This window comes from Triturus cristatus, chromosome 9, assembly GCF_964204655.1.
Source record: "Triturus cristatus chromosome 9, aTriCri1.1, whole genome shotgun sequence".
NCBI lineage: Eukaryota > Metazoa > Chordata > Amphibia > Caudata > Salamandridae > Triturus > Triturus cristatus.
Genome location: NC_140592.1, coordinates 380,168,662 through 380,188,938, shown reverse-complemented (window position 1 = coordinate 380,188,938; position 20,277 = coordinate 380,168,662). Strand labels below are relative to the sequence as shown.

General features: G+C 43.4%; 1 protein-coding gene across 7 annotated transcripts in view; it reads right to left on the bottom strand.

Annotated features, from left to right (window-relative positions):
• BICRA (BRD4 interacting chromatin remodeling complex associated protein) overlaps window positions 1-20,277 on the bottom strand; it is a 464,194-nt gene that overhangs the window by 377,211 nt on the left and 66,706 nt on the right. For 5 of the 7 annotated variants that reach the window (XM_085625222.1, XM_085625220.1, XM_085625225.1 and 2 more), the window contains exon 1: window positions 3,200-3,335. The exons of the other annotated variants lie outside the window; for them this stretch is intronic. The gene's annotated coding sequence lies outside the window, so the exon portion shown is untranslated. Of the gene's footprint in view, window positions 1-3,199; window positions 3,336-20,277 lie in introns of those variants that run through there. 7 annotated transcript variants of the gene reach the window in all.

The window sequence follows — 20,277 nt, the reverse complement described above, 5'->3', positions numbered from 1 at the left end:
GAACGGAATAAAGTATGGCCAATGAGTAGCCTCAACTGAATCTAGAAAAGCTCCAACCTTCCCATTAAAGTGACATTTTTGATCCTTTTAATATTTGTTTGTGAAATTAAATAAAGTGTTTTATAATTTGTTTGATGAATGTTTGCTTCTGCATTTTTGGGGTTTTGCTTTGTGGTTCAAATCATCGAAAATGCTTAGGCTGGGTCCCCGTTTCTAGTAATGATTAAATGGAGGTCCCCAGATTCAAGTGTGGATTAATTGGTGGTCCACCGAAGTCAGAAGCTTAAGAACCATTGCACTAGAGTGAATTACGTTTTGAGCAGACTCGTCAGCCTGGGTCAAAAGTATGAGGAAAACGAGAATGCTTAACCTGGATGAAGCATTCTCCATTAACCATGATTACACTCACACAAATTTTCCATTCGTATTTTTACATGCTGTGGTTAGGATGCGGAACGTCATTCCTCTGGTTTCAAGTATTTTGATTCCGCAAAAACTTGCTGTCCCCGCTCCATTCAGAGTTGTGGGTGGCATGTTTGCACAAGTGGTATCTCCACTGGATCTACCAGTGTAAACCTCTGACTTTGTGGGTCATACGCCAAAGCAATGGTTTCCCTTCACTTTTGAGGGCAGGCGAACATCACTGACTTTTCCTGCTCATGTCCAATACGTCAGGCATGGAGGACATGGACTAGGAAAATATAGAAAGCCCACGTGCACAGGATAGGGAGCGGATACCCTGCATATCAGGGGTTACTTGTTTTTTGTTTCAATAACAAAAAAAGCTCCTCTTTCTGGAGTTTGTTTTATCAACACAACAAATACCAATCAGCTCTTTACACTTAGGCCCACATGCAAACTTGAGGTGATGAGAGCGAACTCGCAGACAGTGCCTAAATTAAACCTGTGTCTCCCAGTGCTCGGCACCGTCACTTAATTGTACGCACTTGTGGCAGTGTGCCACCTGGTGCCGCTATCTGTCTAATTTAAAGATGAGCACAGCAGGTATTTGTTGATTCAATATACAATAAAATGTTAATACCTGCCTCCCAGGTCATGTTTTTAGCCTAGGGGTCCTGGAATAGTCTGAATTGTTACATATGTAGGAGTGAGACAATTAGGAGTTGTGTTAGTATTGTCATTGGCAGCGATGGGAGGGGCAATGTGTGGTGCAAGCTGCAGTGGCCTCCTGACGAGGGCCCTGGCACTTCTTGTTTTACTAATGAAGCACCGTTGATAGCTCAATGCCCATCAGTTAATATTTGTGTGTGGGCACACATCGATCGCCCACTGTACATGCCATAACTATTATGTATGATAACATGTTTTATTCAAATCAAAATGCGCAAAAAGGAACAACTAAGTGGCCATAATAGGTTGCTTTACTTTAAAGGATTTGAGGAATAAAGGCAGGGGCTTGTGACAGTGCCATGAGTATAAAGAATTACAAAAGAAAAATCTGTTTTAATGATCCAAATACTGTTCTATCTCAGTAACAAAAACGTGGTTACTTTAAATGATGATCTTTTGCAGGCGAGTCACACTACACCAAGGCTGAAAGCAAACTAAAGCATGTTCCAATCCTTGATGATTTACAAAAATAAAGAGACAAAAGTGACTTATTCCAACGGGCTGAACACACTTAATAAAATAAAAAGGCATTGTTAAAGCTGCAGTGCCCTCATCAATGAAAAAAAACATTGGCTAACTGTAAAAATATTTTGTTGATCTCAAAAAGCACACATTGTCATGGTAGTCCCCAGTACTTTGTGTCCGATTTGCTCCTTGCAAAAGGGAGGAGTGTGGTCCCTTACATTGAAGTTATCCAATGGCTTTAGTGGGCTGGCGCATTACGCCGTGCTGTATGCTGTAGTGGGCAGAAGAAATGTGAATGACACAATAACAGACCAATGGGGCAGAACGAAAGAAAATAAACATATAATACATTTCATATTTGTAGAATTAAAAGGTCCTGGCTAATTGCAGGCTAAAAAAGCTTACATCGTAAGCCATACTAACCATATGAGTGCTTAACTAAGCTACAGTAACTAACTGTGTGTGGTAGGACTAACGTTCCAGGCACTTGCAATTGTTGAATTGGTCACACAAGTGGGCATGTGCAAATCGGGAATGTTGACCGGACCAGAATAGGTGAAGACTAGACGTGTCAGAATAGGAAGGAGGACACCGCTGAAATCGACGAGTCAGATCAACAAATAAATCGGGATCACAAGAATTCCCAAAACAAATACGCAACTTCACGCAAAGCACAAACACATTTTAAATCACTGCAGTGGGTTGTGAACAGAAACTAAGCCACTGCCTTTCAAAAGTCGGATTTCAGTCTACATCTGCCATCAAGTAAGCAGACCAGGCAGAGAGGTATGCAACATGTGATTTATACAGTATATCGGAAGCACGCCGGATCCTAGGCACTTGTGTAACTTTGATGGATCAGGTATTGCGGGTCCTGCATTGAAGTGAATGACACTTCAGATTTTCACTGAGGCGGGTATACTGTGACATTCACTGTTTGACCGAAACACTGTCGTGCCTAGCAGAACGAGCCGTGTCAATTGGGGTGCGATCTCCCATTCAGTATCCGCTACTTATGCATCTGCTTCTCTCGACCTGCACCACCAAGTCCAATATGCCCTTACGTACCCCAATCTTTTGCCACCTCATGGTAAGTGTCTGTCCCCATCCTTGAATTGTCCTCAAGGGTACTGTCCAGGAACTCGCACTCCCTGTCATAGGATCCTCCATCCAGTGACCCCAGCCCACACGCGTATTCTCGAGGATGCTGCATTCCTTCCCTTGTGCCATGGACAGTGATGTAACTAATATCCCCATAACCACACACGCATATTTCTACATTAAAAAATCCTCCTCCAATCCGGGCTCCCACGATGACGTGCCGTATAATCCGGCCGCCTTCTCCTCATGGTGCACCGCCCCAGGCCTACGGTCCTGTGTTGCAGTCCACCCCTCTGTCTATGATGGCAGGGTAGTACTGCTCACCACCTCCCCCTCCCCCCTTGTGGTGTCGATATGTACATTGGGGCCTCTGTCCCGGTATGCCTGATACCCTGTTCCCTCAAGGAAGGCGGGGCCTTCTCGCCCACAGGGAGTGGGAACTAGTAACCCTCCCTCCCAGCACCGGGCTCCCCCTTAGAGTCCCGCGCTCTTTCGCACTCACCGTGGTGTGTCTGAGCGGCGGCGGTAGCACGGGCTCTCCCGGGCCTCTCTGCACGGGCTGCCAGGACCCCGGCGGCAGAGATAGGGCTGCCCGCAGCGGCGCCTGATTCGAAGAAGCACAAAGGAGGGGTCACGGAAGGAGGCGGGGGGGGTGATAAATCATAGGAAAAAATAACCGGGGCGACGATTAGACACACAAAACGAAGGGGGAGGGATAAACAACTTAGGGATATTAACGGGATGGTGGTCCCAAGGGAGGTAGCAAGGGGGAGGAGTCGGCGGGTATGGGAGGAAATGTTGACTATAGAGTGCATCGAAGCAACACTAGTGGAAGGGAGGAGCAAGTACGTAGGGGAGGAGTCTTTGGGAGCAATACTAAAAGGAAGGCGGGGAGAACGGATGCACAGAATGAAGCCAAATAATCGGGCGGCGAGTCTAAGGAAATGAAATGCTATTGGTAATAGGGGAGGACAGGGACCATTGAAAGTAAGAGGAGCTAACAGGGATGATGGGGAAGTCCGCACTGATCATACATTCCCGCATTTGGGAACAGTTTAGAAGACGAATACGTTGGAAAAATCAGTAGGGATACAATTTGCCCATTTTCTCGCACTGACGTAAAGGAAGTTTCACACTAGAGGATAAAGCAATTTTTGCTTTAAAATCCAGTCTTCCACCGATCTCGCGAAAATGAGCATTTATGCAACCTTAAGGGGCCTGCCATTTTTACCAAGTTACCCTACGTTGTGTTAATGATAGATACAGTAATGTTGTATTAAAACCTAAAGCATTTTTGTTTCTTTTATGTTAAATTGTAAAAGTGTAGTTTATTTAAAAGTCGACTTTTCTGTATTCGGGCTCGACACTTTGTTACAGGCGATATCGAGTTCACAGTACATGGGAGGAGTAAGAGCAGAAAAGGGGGGCGACAGGGGATCAAACCAGGATGCACCAATAAGAGTTTTGATAAAATTCGGGTGAAGGAGAAAGTGTGTGGAGGAAAAAAGAAAGCAGGAGGGGGTAGGGTGACCAGATCTTGAGAACTTATAAAAATCAGGACATTTAGCAAACACAGAAGAGGGACTTAACTTTTACATCAACGGATCAGCAAAGAAAGACGGCCCTCATCAACCCAGAAGAGGCACTAAGAGAATAGATTACATGTTTTTTTTAAACCAGCATCATACCTGTAAATTAAATTGCTCACTTATAAATAACAGCGGCTAACTAGCCCCGCTTTGGAACACCTAAAAAATGTGTCTCACTCTTTTAATTGGAATCTCTCTAAATATCGGGACGTGAGCCAAATTTGTTTAAATCTGCAGGGACAGTTGGTGGAAAACTGCGACTGTCCTTGCAGATCCGGGACACCTGGTTACCCCAAGTACAAGGGTGTACCATGTTGAATACGAACCCTAAGAATAGTTAAATAACAACAGGATTAAGAGGCTGTAGCGTAAAAAAACATGATTACCGACAGAGTCAATTAGATATCAAATGCATTTAAAAAAGTGTCTTTGGAGCCCATGATCATGTGTCCTGAAGAGTCTGATGGACCAGCGCGTGGTTAAAGGATAAGGAAGGGGCCCTCAAGCCTAAAAGGGATACATTGAGCTCATGGGAAAGTTTTAGAAACATAGTTGGAGGTTAAGTACAAATGCACTTTAGAATCTACTGTCTTCTCTTTGTATTATACGCACAATATATGTATAAAGCCAGGTGGGCAACTAGAGCCAAATTTCGGGGGGGGGGGGGGGGGGGGGGGGTGTGAAAAAGATTTCGGGGGGGGGGGCTAATTCTTCCAGCCATAGGCAGAGTGGCTCTAAGACGGGGTGAAAACACAACAAAAGCCTCATTAACAAGTAAATGGTCTTTTAAAGACCTGTGAAGTACTCGGGTGCGGCTGCAATTAGATGGTCGCCAGCCCACGAAGCTGTCTCAGGCCGGACTGACACACACCGGGCTTCAGCCCCCACCCCTCGTGGGGGCTGAAGCCCGGTGAGCCCAATGGGTGTTGCGCGCCTGTATAAAGCACCACAGCAATCTAGGGACTAGTTCTCATGACTCTCTCTGTTACCCCATGTATCAAATAATGTCTTCAGTCCCCATATCCAAATTATGTGCTTCAGGTTCTGCTGTAATTTTTATTAGGCACATTTTAATGATGTTTTGTATTTAATCTTGTTGGTATATTGTTATGGTTTTAGAGACTAGGCCTGATGTCCCCTCTCCGTACCACAGGCACAATATATGGATAAAGCACACCAGCACTTTAGGGACCAGTTCTCACGTTTCTCCCGGTTACCACATGTATCGCATAATGTTTTTAGTCCTCATACTCAAATTATGTGCTTCAGGTTCTGCTGAAACCCGTACCTCTAATAGGCACATTTTTTATGCACATTTTAACACTTTTTTGTATTTAATCTTATTGTTATGGTTTTAATTAATTAAACAATAAAATATATTCTGAGTCTGACATTGAGCTCATTGCGGATGAAGCAGAGAAAATAGCGAGGCTAAGAAAAGCTGAAGATACCCAGGGAAAGAAGTCCCATACACGTTCCCTGATTCGCAGTGCCTGCACAGTTGCATGGGCCTAGACTCCACATCTGGAGCAGTCTGGAGATGTGGTGACCGGGCTAAAGAGAGTTACAAACTAAGGAAACACAGCAAGGTCAAAGTAGGCAAAACAGCACAGGAGGAGAAAGATGTCCACCCGCATAGTAGTAGAGGTGGGGAGACCCAATTACTAACTACTAATGTGTGCAGGCCTACCCAGAAGAAAGACTTATCTGGTCACCCATAAAGAATCCCCACAATATAAGGCTGTGGATAGACAACTGGGGTGGGGATCCACACAAAAGTATATGCCAAGACGATCAATATGAAGGGGTGGGGGCAGGAGAGAAGGGAAGCATCTATTAAGGGCATGAAACAGCAAGGCAAAGCAGGGAAATAAAAAGCAAGGGAGCGACCCGGAAAGCAAAACGACAAAAACAAGCAACTGTGCCCCACTGAAGATGATGCTGACAAGATCACTAAAAGTTTTGTGCTCAAATTCTTCAACAAGATCGGAAGAGATCTCCACAGGCTGCTGATACACAAATGCTGCCAATTCAAACTCCTCACATATATACAAGGCACTGCACAACATTGGACCAATATACCTCAGCTCCCGTCTCCACTTCCACCAGACACCTATGCTCTGTCTCTCTCTTTCTCGCAAACACTATCCGTAGAAGCAGAACAGGAGTGCAGCCTTTTTATACATCGCACCCAAAACATGGAACAACCTCCCTCTACACATGAGGGCCTCCTCCTCGCTTCTGGAATTCCATAAGAAACTGAAGAGCTGGCTCTTCAACGAAGAACACCCAGATGACCTTAATTCCTGCTCCAGTACTTGAATACCCCTCGGTTTATTAGTCAAGCTTTACAAATCCCTGTATCATAACATAACAGCTGTGATCATTTTTATTTATTTATCCAGTTGCCTACACTTGAACTTTCAGATGCACCCACATGACATTGGAACAATATTAAATTGTGAGTTGACAAATTTAGTTTCTTGCTTCATGTTAAAGGAGGTAGGGGTGCCAAGAGGAAGGGTGTTGTGGACCACCAAACTTAACATACAGCCGACCATGACTGCATGCAGAATACAACAGAAAAAAGAATATTCAAGCATGACCCATCAGCATTTATGCACACTAAATATAATGATTACGCCAGACATGCTTACAATAAATATAGCATATAACATCTATGGACTCAATATTCCGGTGAAGCCCATCAGTTTCCTAAGGGAAGGGGTTAGTCTGACGTCTGCCACCTGCTGGACACTCATTTCCTTTGAAGGGACAGCAGTAGGCTTTCCTCCAGGTATTTTCCAGAGTGACATGTTTCTTTTGCAACAAGGAAAGTGAAGGGTGTGTATGCTTAAGGTAAGACAGGCAAGATACACAGTTCAGGAAAGCCATGCCTTTAAAGAAAGCCTCTGGATACCAATTAATGGCATAATTCGAGGAAGGAGGTTCTCTCTAGCCTCACTCTACATACCAAATGCCAAATTGCACAAACCCATATTATACCTCTTGATAGAAGAGGATGTCAACGTGGTAAAGAAAGCAGTATCAGTAAAACAAAACAAAGTTGGTGGGGAATCAGTAGCTATCTCTGAAGATGCTGGGAAATGACTAGAGGTTATGGATTGGATAAACCTTTGGTGCTATAGGCATCCACTCACCAGTCTTCTCACACTATTCTTCCTCCCATAAAACATATACAGTTACTAGCAGAAATATTAATTAACAACAGGAGAGAGAGGGAGTTTTTTGGAGCCACTCTTAGTCCCCCAGGGCTGGTATAGATCAACAACAGAAGAGTGTGTCCATCAGGTATGAACAAGTGCAGAAGGATGTAAAAACGTGAATCACTATGTTTTTAAAAGAACCCTCGCTCACCAACCTAGTTGGTGACATGCTTCATCAGAAGCAGAAATATGCCAGGTCCAAATGGTTAAGAAGGATGACTAGACCCTAATCACATTATCGGACCATGGCCCACTCACCAGTGCCATGCAGTGGAGTGATCTCCAATGCAGAAAGGACTCTCGAGGCTTAAGTAAACTATATTGAAAGACCCACTTACTTGATCTAAGGTAGCCTCATGTATCAAAGACTCTCTCAAATATAATGTTGAAGGAAATATAAGCACAGCAAACTCCTGGGTTGCTACAAAAGCAATAATACAAGGACTGTTTAAAGCTGAGGCTGCTAGAGATAAACAGTAACAAGAGGAAATGGTGACAAGAACTCCAGGAAGAAAATAGTAAATACAACACAACCTTAGTAAAGGGCTTGGCAAAGTTTTAGTTATAACAGGCCTGATTATGACCATAGAACTTGACTGACACAGACACAGACCATGAATCACCTTAATGACAAATATTACATAGAGGCAAACAAGGTGAAGCATCTATAAGCAGCCAAGCTGGGAGCACAACAAACCAGATACTATATAGAAGAGATCTGCATAGAGTCGACAAAGACAGCCATCTCTGAAGAAGCCAGACTAGCCTGCTTTCACACATTGACCTACACTCTGCAAAACTAAGTTAGGAACCAGATAGGGAAAGCTACCTATCCGACACTCCTTTGTCAATATTATCTGAGGAGGACATGGGAGACCTTGAACCAAAGTAGAGACCCTGAGAGCAATACAAAGTCTGAAATCAACGAAGGCCCCTGGCTTTAATGACTTCAGAGCAAAATTTTATTAAAAAAATTGCACCGTTACTGTTGGAGCCCTTAACACATCTGATGAATGAAATGATCTCAAAAGCCACCCGAACTCCAGCTGAGATAGAAGTTTTTAATCAGCGTAATTCGTACTTCGTCATCTTGCTTTGTAACCTGGATGTGAAATTATACATCAAATGAATGGTGACAATACTGGACAACCTACTACCATAGCTGAACCACTCTAATGAAACAGGCTTCATTCCAGTTAGGCAAAAAAATGACAAAACAAAGAAAGTCGTACACATTATAGATGTTGCGTGGAGAGGAGGTAAAGCTACAGTCTTATTGCTACTTGTCGCTAAAAAGTTATTTGGCTGGGTAGACGCGGTTTTAGAAGGAGAATCATGGTGCAGTGCAAAACCCAGGGGCAAGAATACTGGTGAATGGCAAGCTTGCTTGGATAGTTAGCATAAAATAGGCACTAGATAGGGATGCTCCCTGTACCCGTGTTTGTACCAGTTGTTGAGCCTTTTCTACAATGAGTGCAAGACATACCAGACAAAGAGGAGTGAAGTTTGGGGCGAGATCATTTTAAAGGAACAGCTTTTGCCAATGATAGAATAGAAACGGTGATCAACCAAGAGCAATTTATTCTAGCACTGCTGAAAGAACTATGGGAATTACAGATGGTATCAGCATTGAGGAATAAATTGGCAAATTCAGAGAGTATAAATCTTAATGCGCTTCCAATGGCTATACAAACTGTGCAGACTGAGACTAATTTTGAGTGGGTGAGGAGAAATCTTGAATATCTAGGCAAAGTGGTAGCCACTTACCCTATACATTGAACATAATTAAGGTTATATTCATCCACATGGTGTAGATGGAATTAGCCAATTGGGGATCCCAACAGATATACTGCTTTGGCCAAGTAGCAGCTGTACGGATGGCAACCGTACTGAAAATACTATACCTGTTCCATGCGCTACTACTGGGGATTTCAAAGAGAGATGTACAAGTATTCCTACAATTTGCAAGGTCTTGTTCTGAATGATAATTGAGCTAAGTGGCCCAAAATTTAGTTCACAAATGAAACTCCAATGAAGATCGGAGTAAGGGTATGGAAGAGGTGTTTGAGATCGCCAGATTTACCACAAAGCTTCTGAATGACATTGCGGTACAAATTACCTGAGTTTTAATTGATGAGTTACTGAGGAAGAATAGGACGATTTGTTAGGTGATAGAATTATAATGTAGGGAAACCTCAGTGACTATCTAAAACCCTGCATTCACTTTTCTTTTAGCAGTCTAATTGTGACTTCGCTAATCACCTCGAAGAAGGAAATGACAGCTACTCTACTGTAATAACTTGCTACTTGTAATCTGTGACTACACAAGACCTACTCCCAGAGCGAGCAGAAAGTGTGAAATGCAGGTGACTAAACCTAATTACAACTGTCTCTACAAGAAAGACAGGGAAGTCTAGCGCAATAGGTCTCTTTTGAAGTTCATGAGCTGATGAAGAGACATTTATAGCAGTATCTTTATTGCATTGCTGGAGTTAGTCACAAGAAAACAGTAATCTATCACTAAATGTCTATACATATTAATTCACAGCCAGCTCTGAAAACAACTTAGATTTAACTGCTTAACATATGCATTTGCAACAAACTATAGAGTTTGCATATGGCAGATTTCACATTCATTGTGTTTACATGCAATCATGGAATATCTATCTTAATGAGCAGAAAGAGAGCAAGAATTTATTAGATGGTTACAAGGAAGGTGAATGGCAGAGCTGTGTGTGCGCCTTGTATTATAAGGGACGTAAATCATGCAATCCAACCAGCTGTGTTAGTGCAAAAACAACTAAGTTGGCAGTCAAGGTTGTGCTGGTCGTGTATTCCATGCACAGTAGGGGGAAAATCACTACTTGTAAAGCAGGAAATCCATTACCCAGACGTGTCTTGAGGGACAGCAAAATAGTCTGCTTTAAGAGTTAGGATTATAGTGCTAGTGTCAGATCCAGTTGGTCTTATCGCCTAAGAACTCAAGCTTATTCTACCAAAAGGAATAAAGAAGTTGTTTAGATAAAATGTTTCCAATCATTTAAAGCAACAGATATGTGAGAACTGTTTTTTAATTGGAGATTGAAAACTATAGAATTTACATAGCAGGTGTACAGTAAAAAGTGTATCTTAATGGAGGACTTGCTGGGTTAGGGGATTAAAGAAGAGAGAAAATCTATCCTTGTACACAATGTCCAAGGGCTCTGTCCCAAACGTAAAAGCTCACAAACCTATGTTTGCTTAGAGTGAAATATGAAAACATAAGGAGAACGTAAGGAACATTTATGACTTTGTGGAATGTTAGAAGCATGCCATATTACCCACTTGTACGGCCTCAAGTCCCTCCATGCCTATTTACAACCTGTTGACCATCGTTTGTGTGCAAAAACTCTTCATGTTTGTAATTTACTATCTATGTCCGTAAAGCAGCTGCATTTTAGAGCTGTAATACTGAATGGCGGGCCTGGACCGTACAACTTTCAGCAACTGTCACTGGAGGCAATTTACATTACATTTCCTAATGTGGTACCCAAATTTAATGATGCGCTGTTGAACATTGAGCAGGAAGGAAAAATCCAACCTGTTCTGCTCATGGTTAGTGGAGCTCATGTTCAGACCTGGATGTTTAGGACTGGTGTAGCAAATTTGGCCCATTGTACATACTATATATATTTTTTAACCTCTGTATACACTGTGCTGCAGCCGCCATTAGTTGGGGATAGAATGGTGTCAAAAGTTTTAAAATGCATTTTGATGAAGGATTCAAGTATGCACGACTACCAGTACAAAGTCACATCGTGGTAAAGGAAGGGTCTACTTAGGTGCTTTGCAGGGTACACACTAAGAGTAGAAAAAGGGGCAAGGATCAAGGCACTCAACTGGACTGTAGAACTTTAAATGTGGAGGAAGCATGGAAGCTCACACATGGGTGGTGGTAGGAGAAATGGTCATAGATCATGGAGACACACATAGAAGATAGAAAAACCTCCAACCAGAATTGAAGGTAAGGAATTTTTTTCTAAGTGTATAGAGAAAATCAGTTTACGTGGCGGAGGGCTCTGGAAGTCTGAATAGCTAGTAAGGTTTCTATCGGAGTCACAGAGTTCTTTTATTCCAAGAGTTGAACCCAGCAAGCTGGTTAGGATGAAATACAGAAAAACAATAAGGTCATTATTTGGTTGAAACATTAGGACAGGTTTAAACTAAACCAAGATGGGCGAGGTGGCATGTGTTTTCTAATCTAGATGCTATAAAAGCCTTTCTGGAAAGTATGAAGAAGCAGAATGAGTAGGGACGAGTTAAAGGGGATTAGATAGAGTGTTGTTTAATGATGGTTCGCTGCTAGTTCTTAACGGACATTTTAGGATTTGGTTAATGCCTGGAGGGGGAGGGGGGTTGCAGGGCGGTATTTAATTCATAATGCTGCTCGCTTATCCTCTCCCACAGATCCTGTGTTTGATATCAAATACTTATAATTCAAGTGGACACTTACTGAGTGGCAGTATTTCACACAGAACAGTAAACCCAGGTGGAATTTCTCCACTTCTCATTCTGAGTGGGTTGAGGTTTCCAGGTACGGCAATCCAAGGTCTGCAAACACTGGACCCAAAATGTCTAGCACAAGTTTCACCCAGTGCAGTTGTGCACCTGGTGAAACCGCTGCAGTGGCAGACGCTGGGAGCACAGCCAGGCCCCTGCCCAAACCCTGCAGCACGATAGAGGCAAAGGAGACTCATACTACACTCCCCAAAGAAGGTCCTACACTCTTCTCTAATCTCCCTTCCCCCCAACCCCCAGGAGAAGGACAGTCCTCAGCCAATGGTAAACCTGAGCTGAGTAACCACATTACCAACCCATAACAACACAAGGCAGGGATGGCAGCCAATGCTCCTGCCAAACTGACATTTTCTTTCTGCTCTGAGCTGGCAGGAAAAGCCAATGTATTTATGGTGCCAAAGGATGCTGCCTGCATCATGCAAATTAATAACACAGTAGAGGGAGGTAACAAAATGCAATGGATTACTTGATAGGACATTGCAGGGAGGCTGACTACAGCGAAAAGAAGTGTACCTCTTCCAAGTTTTCCAGTACATTGTCTAGTACTCTGTTGAGTTCTTCTTATCTACTTCATACACAAGGATGACGTCCTGAAAGTACTGAATATATTTCTAGCTTTAGAATAGATTCTACAGAAGTTTTTGGAAGCTGTTACAAGTGCAAATGATAAATCTTTTAAATTGATAAGCGCCTTCTGAAGTTATGAATGTTGTGAAGTGCTTTGAGGCTTGGGTAGAGTTTGATCTTTAGTATGCAGATAGTAAATTCAACTTGCTCAAGATTTTTGAACCACTTAATATAATTAGTATGTTGTTTATGTTCGGTGACAGATAGAGGCTTCATCATATGTTTTTATTTACACTCAAATCTACACTATAACTGAGTTTTCCATTGTTCATTTAAAAATCATCACAGGTGAAAGCCATTTGGTTGTTCCTACCTGTTCAATTACATGATTTTTCGCCATTTAAAAAAAAAATTCTAACTTCATCCTTAAGCGTCACTGGAACTGGCTTGAGCTGATGTCTTGTTGAGAGTGCTCCTGCTTTTTTCCCATGATTTTATCGTCATACAGTTTTAATTCGAGTCTACCATCAATCACTTGTGTTTTTCCAAAAGGTTAGCAAAATTCCTCTCCATGACTAAAACCTGTTCTTCAAATCCTGATTTAATTGTCATTTCCAGGTCATAGTGTGGTCTCCAACCTGGGACTGCTGGTCGCTTTTCTGCTATGTACACCAGACCCACACTCTGTTCTCTTTGTACTCTATTCTCGCATCCCAGTAGCCTTGCAAATGTATTGCTCCAACACTGTAACCATTACGTTTTAAAAATACGTCTCAATAATGTTTTTTTCAGACCAAACCTTATTTTGTAAACTTTTTACTACATTCCATTGAATGAAAAAATTAAGTTTTGTAGTTCTACTGTGTTGTATTCTTTGCCCTTTCCACAGTTGGAACATTCCTATTGTTTTTGTTATTTGTTCTGTACTTTGTTGCAAAATGTCCTCTTCTATTGCATTTATCACATCTCCTATCTTGTGCAAGACGGTGTTTGTATGCTAGGTGTGTTTGGCTCCCACATCCACAGCAAAGTTTGTCTAGACTTTTGTTGTCCATTTGTTTATACATCTGCATGCTCTTGTCTCGTTTTATTTCCCAGAATCTCTTTTGTATTTTGTCTTGACTACATTTGCTTCGACTAATTATTTCTCTGCTTCTTCCATTTTATGCTAAGCCATCACACACATTTTGTTTATTGTACTTGTAATTGAGCTATTCAAATGAATTCTGGCACTGTGGAATTCCAACTGAAGTATAGTTGCTCCTTTATTTTCTTATCCTTGCATTGGTCTGTTAGGTGGTTCCTTACTAACCGAGCAGTCGTTCTCAAAAATCAAGCACTCTCTGTGCCTAAGCACCTAAGCAGGTCATTAGCAATGCTTTGTACTTGAACTATAACCCACAGTCTATTACTTACAAGTAGGTGTAAAACATTTTTTTACCAATCCGTCCATTGTATGGGTAGCTTGCCTGGTGTTTGTAAGATGACAGATGGTTTGTTGACTGAATCCACGTTATGATTGAATACCTTGTTGAATTAGCTAAAAGTGTGAGGTGATTATTGATTCTTGGTCAGTGGGCTCTTCACTTAGTTGAGGGATTTTATGTCCTCACGTGTGTTTTTACCAAAAGGGTGTAAAAATGTCCAACTTCACTGAATTCTATTGTGTGCAGATTTGGAACTCCTTTACAGATTTAATAGTTTATTTTCCTTCTTTTCAAAAGGTAAAACACACATTCGTGTCTCCTCAGACTAGCACACTGCATCACTCTTTACCTACAATGCAGCCCAAAGACGGTAATCAGTCGACCAATATTCCAGCTCAACGGTACCAGTCTCAAACCAGGAGGCTGCAAAAGGTTGTGCAATCTCATCCTTGTCCGCCAATGTAGCAGTCATGCGCACATGAGCAGGTAGGCCTGCACAAGTTTTGTTAGCTTTAAAAATACAATGAGACCAGCAGCAAAGACAGGAGGTACTCAGACATCCTCTGTTCCCCCACCTGTCTCTCTTGTGCACGTTCCATTGCCCAAAGAGTCTTCTCAAAAGAGAGAGAAGCTCGCAGTGAAACAGACATAAAAACATTGCTACAATCTATACAAACATAAGATTAGAAATATACATCACTCCTATGTCAAGTCTCATTAAAAAAACTACTAAAACAAGTGTCTGTATTTACAGTGCACACTCATCTTTCACTCTGCAGAACAGGCAGTAAAGTCACATTACAAATTAACATTTCTGCTTCACCTTAATAAAGTACAGCAGTCCTTACTTTACCCAATTCGGAATTACCATTCTGGCCCTCATTACAAACAACTACTTAATGTAATTGGGGCCGGTAAAAACAGTTACAGAATTGTGAGATGTTTAATTTCATCTGGAGTTTCCAGCTGTTAAAAGAAGATACAGATTCTTATAAAAGTCTGGGCCAAAACAAGTCACTAAAAGAGAAATTCCGATCCAGAAATACGGATTATCCCAGCAGTTTCTAATTTCTTAGTGAACCCTTGGGGTTGGATTTTCGATGCCTCCTACAGTTGAGGTACCGGCCCCTTTCCCGAACCACTTGTAAATGACTGGAATTTCCCGCCCCTTCACTAACAGGTCAGTTTCTTAGGCCACTCAAAATGATAGCCTAAAGGAGAAATATTTTTCATACCCCAGTCCATAAACGAAAAGCATGGCTGGATAACACAGTCTAAGCAACACCACAAATCTCCCCGAAAAGGCACCAAAGCACTTTGACAACTATTGGTTCAGGAGTGTATACACTGATGAAAGATAAAATAAATATTCCTACAGTGCCTATGCATATTGTGAGAAGTTGGCCTGGCATATGCTGTTCCTAGTTATAGGGACACCTTGCACCAGTCCAATTCGACTCCTATTGATGGTAGGTTTAAGACAACCTTTAAAGAAAGCTATCCTAGTGGTAGCTGTGGAGAGCAGCCTTCAGGCTAAGTCTTGAAGGAGTGTTAAGCTTATTGTTTTACCATAATAACCTCTTGAATGACCAAATGAAAGAGTAGCCCACACAGGTATATATATAAAATATATGTATTTATTCTAGACAGAATCCCACAGTCACTTTATGTGGCTAGTGGCAAAGTTACACTTCAAACAAGCATTTATAAACACAATAAATAGCACAGAAATCAATGGGCCCCAGGGGGGGACCAAACCATATACTAAAATAGTGGTATAAGAACCACGACAATTCTACAGGCAATGCCTAGGGCATTCAGGATCGCTGGCCCCTTAAGAATCCACCCACAGTTAAGAGGAAGGGGACCCCCGGGAGGCGTGTGCAGTGCGAGAAGTTGCTGTCGGGATCGCAATGTTAGCCTATGGAGAATGTCGCGGTTGAATAATTAAGGTTTAAGGACACTTCTAACAACAGTACAAAGTTAAGGCTTGAGACTTAAGGCTTTGGAGAGCCCACCACCACGGAAGTACCGAAGTACCACTGTTACCTGCCCCAGGGAAGCCGGGTGCATAGGTCGATTCTGGTGTCGGGTCGCGGGCTGATTTTCTATGGAAAAGGAGTCCAAACTGCTGCTAGCTGGAAGTGTCGCTGAAGTCGTGAAGATTGAAGTTGAAGAAAAGACAAAGATGAACCTGAAAGCAGAGGGGACAGAGTCTGGGTCACAGCACAGTGACCAGGGAGCTCACAGGAAGGAGCTCGTGGATGTCGGGTGCTTCAGGTGTGGAAGGTACAGCTGGGCTCTGCAGTCACGGGCTCCGGGAGGCTTCAAGGAAGGCCAGCTTCTGGAGGGCGACTGTCCCACGTCGGCTGAGGGTCGCTGCGGTGTTAGTGTCCCGATTGGATCCACTAAGCATTGGCAACCGCAACCCACGCAAGATGAACAAAGCAGCTGCTGGTGCAGACCCACGTGGTCTGAGGGTGCTCTCCTTTGCAGGGAGCGTAGAGCAGGCCTGGAGCACCCAGGGGAACTCTTAGAAAAGAAGATTGTCCTCCGTCAGGGCCCACGAGTCGAGAGACAAGGGACCGCGGAAGGCAGCAAAATGGAGTGCGTAAAAGGGCTCCCACGGGCCACCGGAGCGGGCCAGGGAGCTGAGGGTCGGCACAAATGCTGCTTGAAGGTTGGCTCAAGAATGGGCCAAAGCACAATTTCCCCACTGGTCGGGGTCGTGTGCTGGACAAGAGGTGGCCGGTGTCTCGGGGTATGCGGGGATCTCGACACCCACGTGGTCCAGGGTGCTCAGACTTGCTGGGCACGCTCACAGGACGCTGGGATGCACTGGAGACCCACCTCGAGGTTGCTGGAAGGCGTCGAAGGTCGTGAGAGCAACGAAGTTCCAACCGGGAAACTTGTAGTCTTTTAGGTGCCTGCCAAGCAGGGGGATAACTCCTTTATCCCAAGGGAGATTTCTTCAGTCAGCTGGGCAGCAGCTCGTCGAAGGTCAGTTCTGTGAAGTCCTGTACGAATCTAAGGCTCTAGGGCAAAGTTATTCCCATATATCCCCAAGATTAGGGGATGGTCCAAAATAGAGCCTACCAATCAGAGTAGAGGCGGGAAAGGGTGGCTACACCCACTCCCCTTTGTGTGTTTCCCGCCTGGGCGAGGGGCAGGACGCCCCTGAACCGGTTCCAGGCGGTGTATGCAGAATTGGGGCTCTGCAGCTGCCTACGTGCAACTCTGAAAGGACATTTTGGTGCACCCACCCTGTTCCAATCCACATATCCTGTCTGGGGAGGTGCTGGCACCTCCCTGCCACAGGAGCCCTATTGTCCAGATGGCGAGGCTGGGGTTTTCCCCAGCAACAGCCAGCCAGAGTCGTGTAGGTGGCGGACAGTAGCCATTTTGTGGTACATGTGCACTTTTAAATTAGTGTCCAAATTCTACCGCTTTTCCCATATCACCCTCCTAGCAAGGGGGAATCGTGCCCCCATGCCCATGGCTGGACTGGGGGTATGATTCCTTCATGTTTGACACCAAACACGATATGGTTCTGTGTAGCCATTCCTAAGTTACAGCGATGACGCAATAACTTATAATGCGGTTAAGAGTATATGGTATGGCTACACTACAAACAACCCAGTAACGATTTTATGAAGGTTGCAGAGAGGTCCTACTCACGTAGGGGTCCCCCCTCACACATACCTCAGCACCCAGCCCTGTAGGATTACCAGGGCCTGCCATAGGGGTGACCTATGAGAGTATATGTGTTGTATGGTATGGGACATAGGGTACCTACATCCCTGTAAGGGGTGCTAGCACCACCTTACCCAGGCTACAGTAGTGGCCTGGTGGTGTCAGTTTGGGTGGCTGTCCCAGGGTGGCACAATAAGTGCTGCAGCCCTGGTAGGCCTACTGGGGGACCCATGCCCTGGGTACCTAGGGTACCATCTACAAGGGACTGGTAGGGCATGCCCAGCATCCAATTATGTTTGTACCTAGAGTACTCACAACAGTTTTAGGGAGAAAGCAGATAGGCTGGGGTCCTGGATAGCAGGATCCCAGCCAGACTAGTCAAAAACCACTTAAATACCAGGCAAAAAGTTGGGGGCAACCATTAGTCAGATTCCACTCTCCTACACATATCTTGCATGCTGCCCAATCGTACCTGCACATCAGTGCTCACATTCATACAAGCTAACTATTGCGGGTGGCGAAGGCAGTGCAAATGTTCTGCCTCCTCTTCACCAGCTACCCATTCCAACTTTCCTCAGTGTACGACGGTCTGCCTCCACCCATACTTCTTATTGCTCCTCCTGTTGTCGCACTTTGGACTTAGCTTAGAGAAGGGCAAACAAGACAAGGGTGTCACCTGTCGGTGCCTGTTCAACTTAGACTGGGCCTAGGACCAGAACTCCTGCACCTTAAGTAAGTCATTTATAGACTATACCTCTCACTATTGCCACAAACCCAGACCAAGCAAAATACATACAACACTGCTGCTACACACCAACCAAACACCTCGGTCCACTTATTAGCCCTCCCACAAGCCAGAATACAAACATTTCAAGTCATGCTCATGAAACAAACACACTGCACTTATTCACATATTTGACAGAGATGACATGATGGCACCACATAGCTTATGTGCACATAAAAGTAGCTCACAGCCACCAAAGCACACATCCTCAAGGTTGTCATTTAATTTATCCCCATTTCACCATGCACAGTCTAATTCAATGTTACCTACATACCACACAATCCCCCCACCTGATGTAACAAGATCACTGAAGAATTATCTTACTCATCACCACTGCTTCTATTCAACATGCCGCCCCTTCTTTTCAGAGACTTCAATGTCCACGGTCAGGTGCACAGTAAGACAATGAAAGAATCATTTAGCTGGAAATCCATCAACACCACAAACCTACCCACTAGAAAGAAAAGACCCTCAACCTCATCATGATAGCCTCACTCTCTCTCCTCGTTGCAAGGGCCCTATATCACTACTCACTAAGCCTTCACTTTCTTCATTCCCTGCACCACTCCTTTGCATCGCATCCAGTCAAAAAGAGAAAGAATATCCTTTCTCTCCTTTAAACATTTACCTATGGATGCCTGACAGAAAGAATCTAGCAGCCCATGATCACCTAATACCCACTAGAGATGTAAACACTCTGATTGACAAATTCAACAAAGCCATGAAAAAAACAAGCAAACCATAACATCCTATCAAAAACAAGATGTTTCAATCCTAAACACTCTGCACCATGGTACACCCAGTAACTCTCAGAACTAGCACACCATTTGCTGCCAGAAAAAGACATTTTGAAGAGCCAATGCCCATGACGACCTGGTACAACACCACAGTAAACTACAGCTACCTTATCCAAAACATCTTCTACAACTTCAGCACACAAACACTAGCCCTCAAAAAGTGGCAAACATTAGCAAAGCTCTCTTCAAGACTGTCATCAACCCTCTGCCTGATTCTACACTCCCACAGGTAGTTAACAAGTGCACAGCGGTCAATCACATCTTTGAGATTAAGAAAATTAAGACCCACAACGATTACAGAAACATGACATCCACTTTACCTCTTCACCCCGAGTAGGAAAACTTCAGATTTCGTTCACAAGCTCAATTGAGCGACATTATCAAGGCCAACGCCTATGAAAACGATATATAACCATCATCCATCATGAAATCTTTTCAGAGAGATGCCCTCGCATGCCCCCTTGATATCGTCAAGGCCTCCGTCAGTCAAGAAAACTCTGTTGAAGAACTCAAAAAGTAACGAATCTTATTGAACAAAAAATCAGATGGACTCAGACAAACTCACATAACTCTCTTTCAAGAGAAAACTGGGGGTCAGAAATGATGGTAAAATGCTAGTGGAACGTGTACTAGTAAGAACTGAAGCCATGAAAAGAGGCACAGTAAGGAAGGTAGTTGCAATGTAAAATCAATTCGAAATAAGACTGGCGATTTTACAAAAGTTTGAAAGATCTCAACAGTGCCAAAAAGATTCAAAACATGTAGTTTAAACAAAAAACTGCACTCAAGAACACAAAGTTTATACCTGGTTGTCAAAACATTAAACACGCATTTTCAATGCAATAGGTCTCGCATTTGCGAGTGTTTAAGCTTTTGGCATTGAAAATGACAATGCTTTTTATTTATGTGTTTTTAAAAGGAACACAAATATAAAAGGCA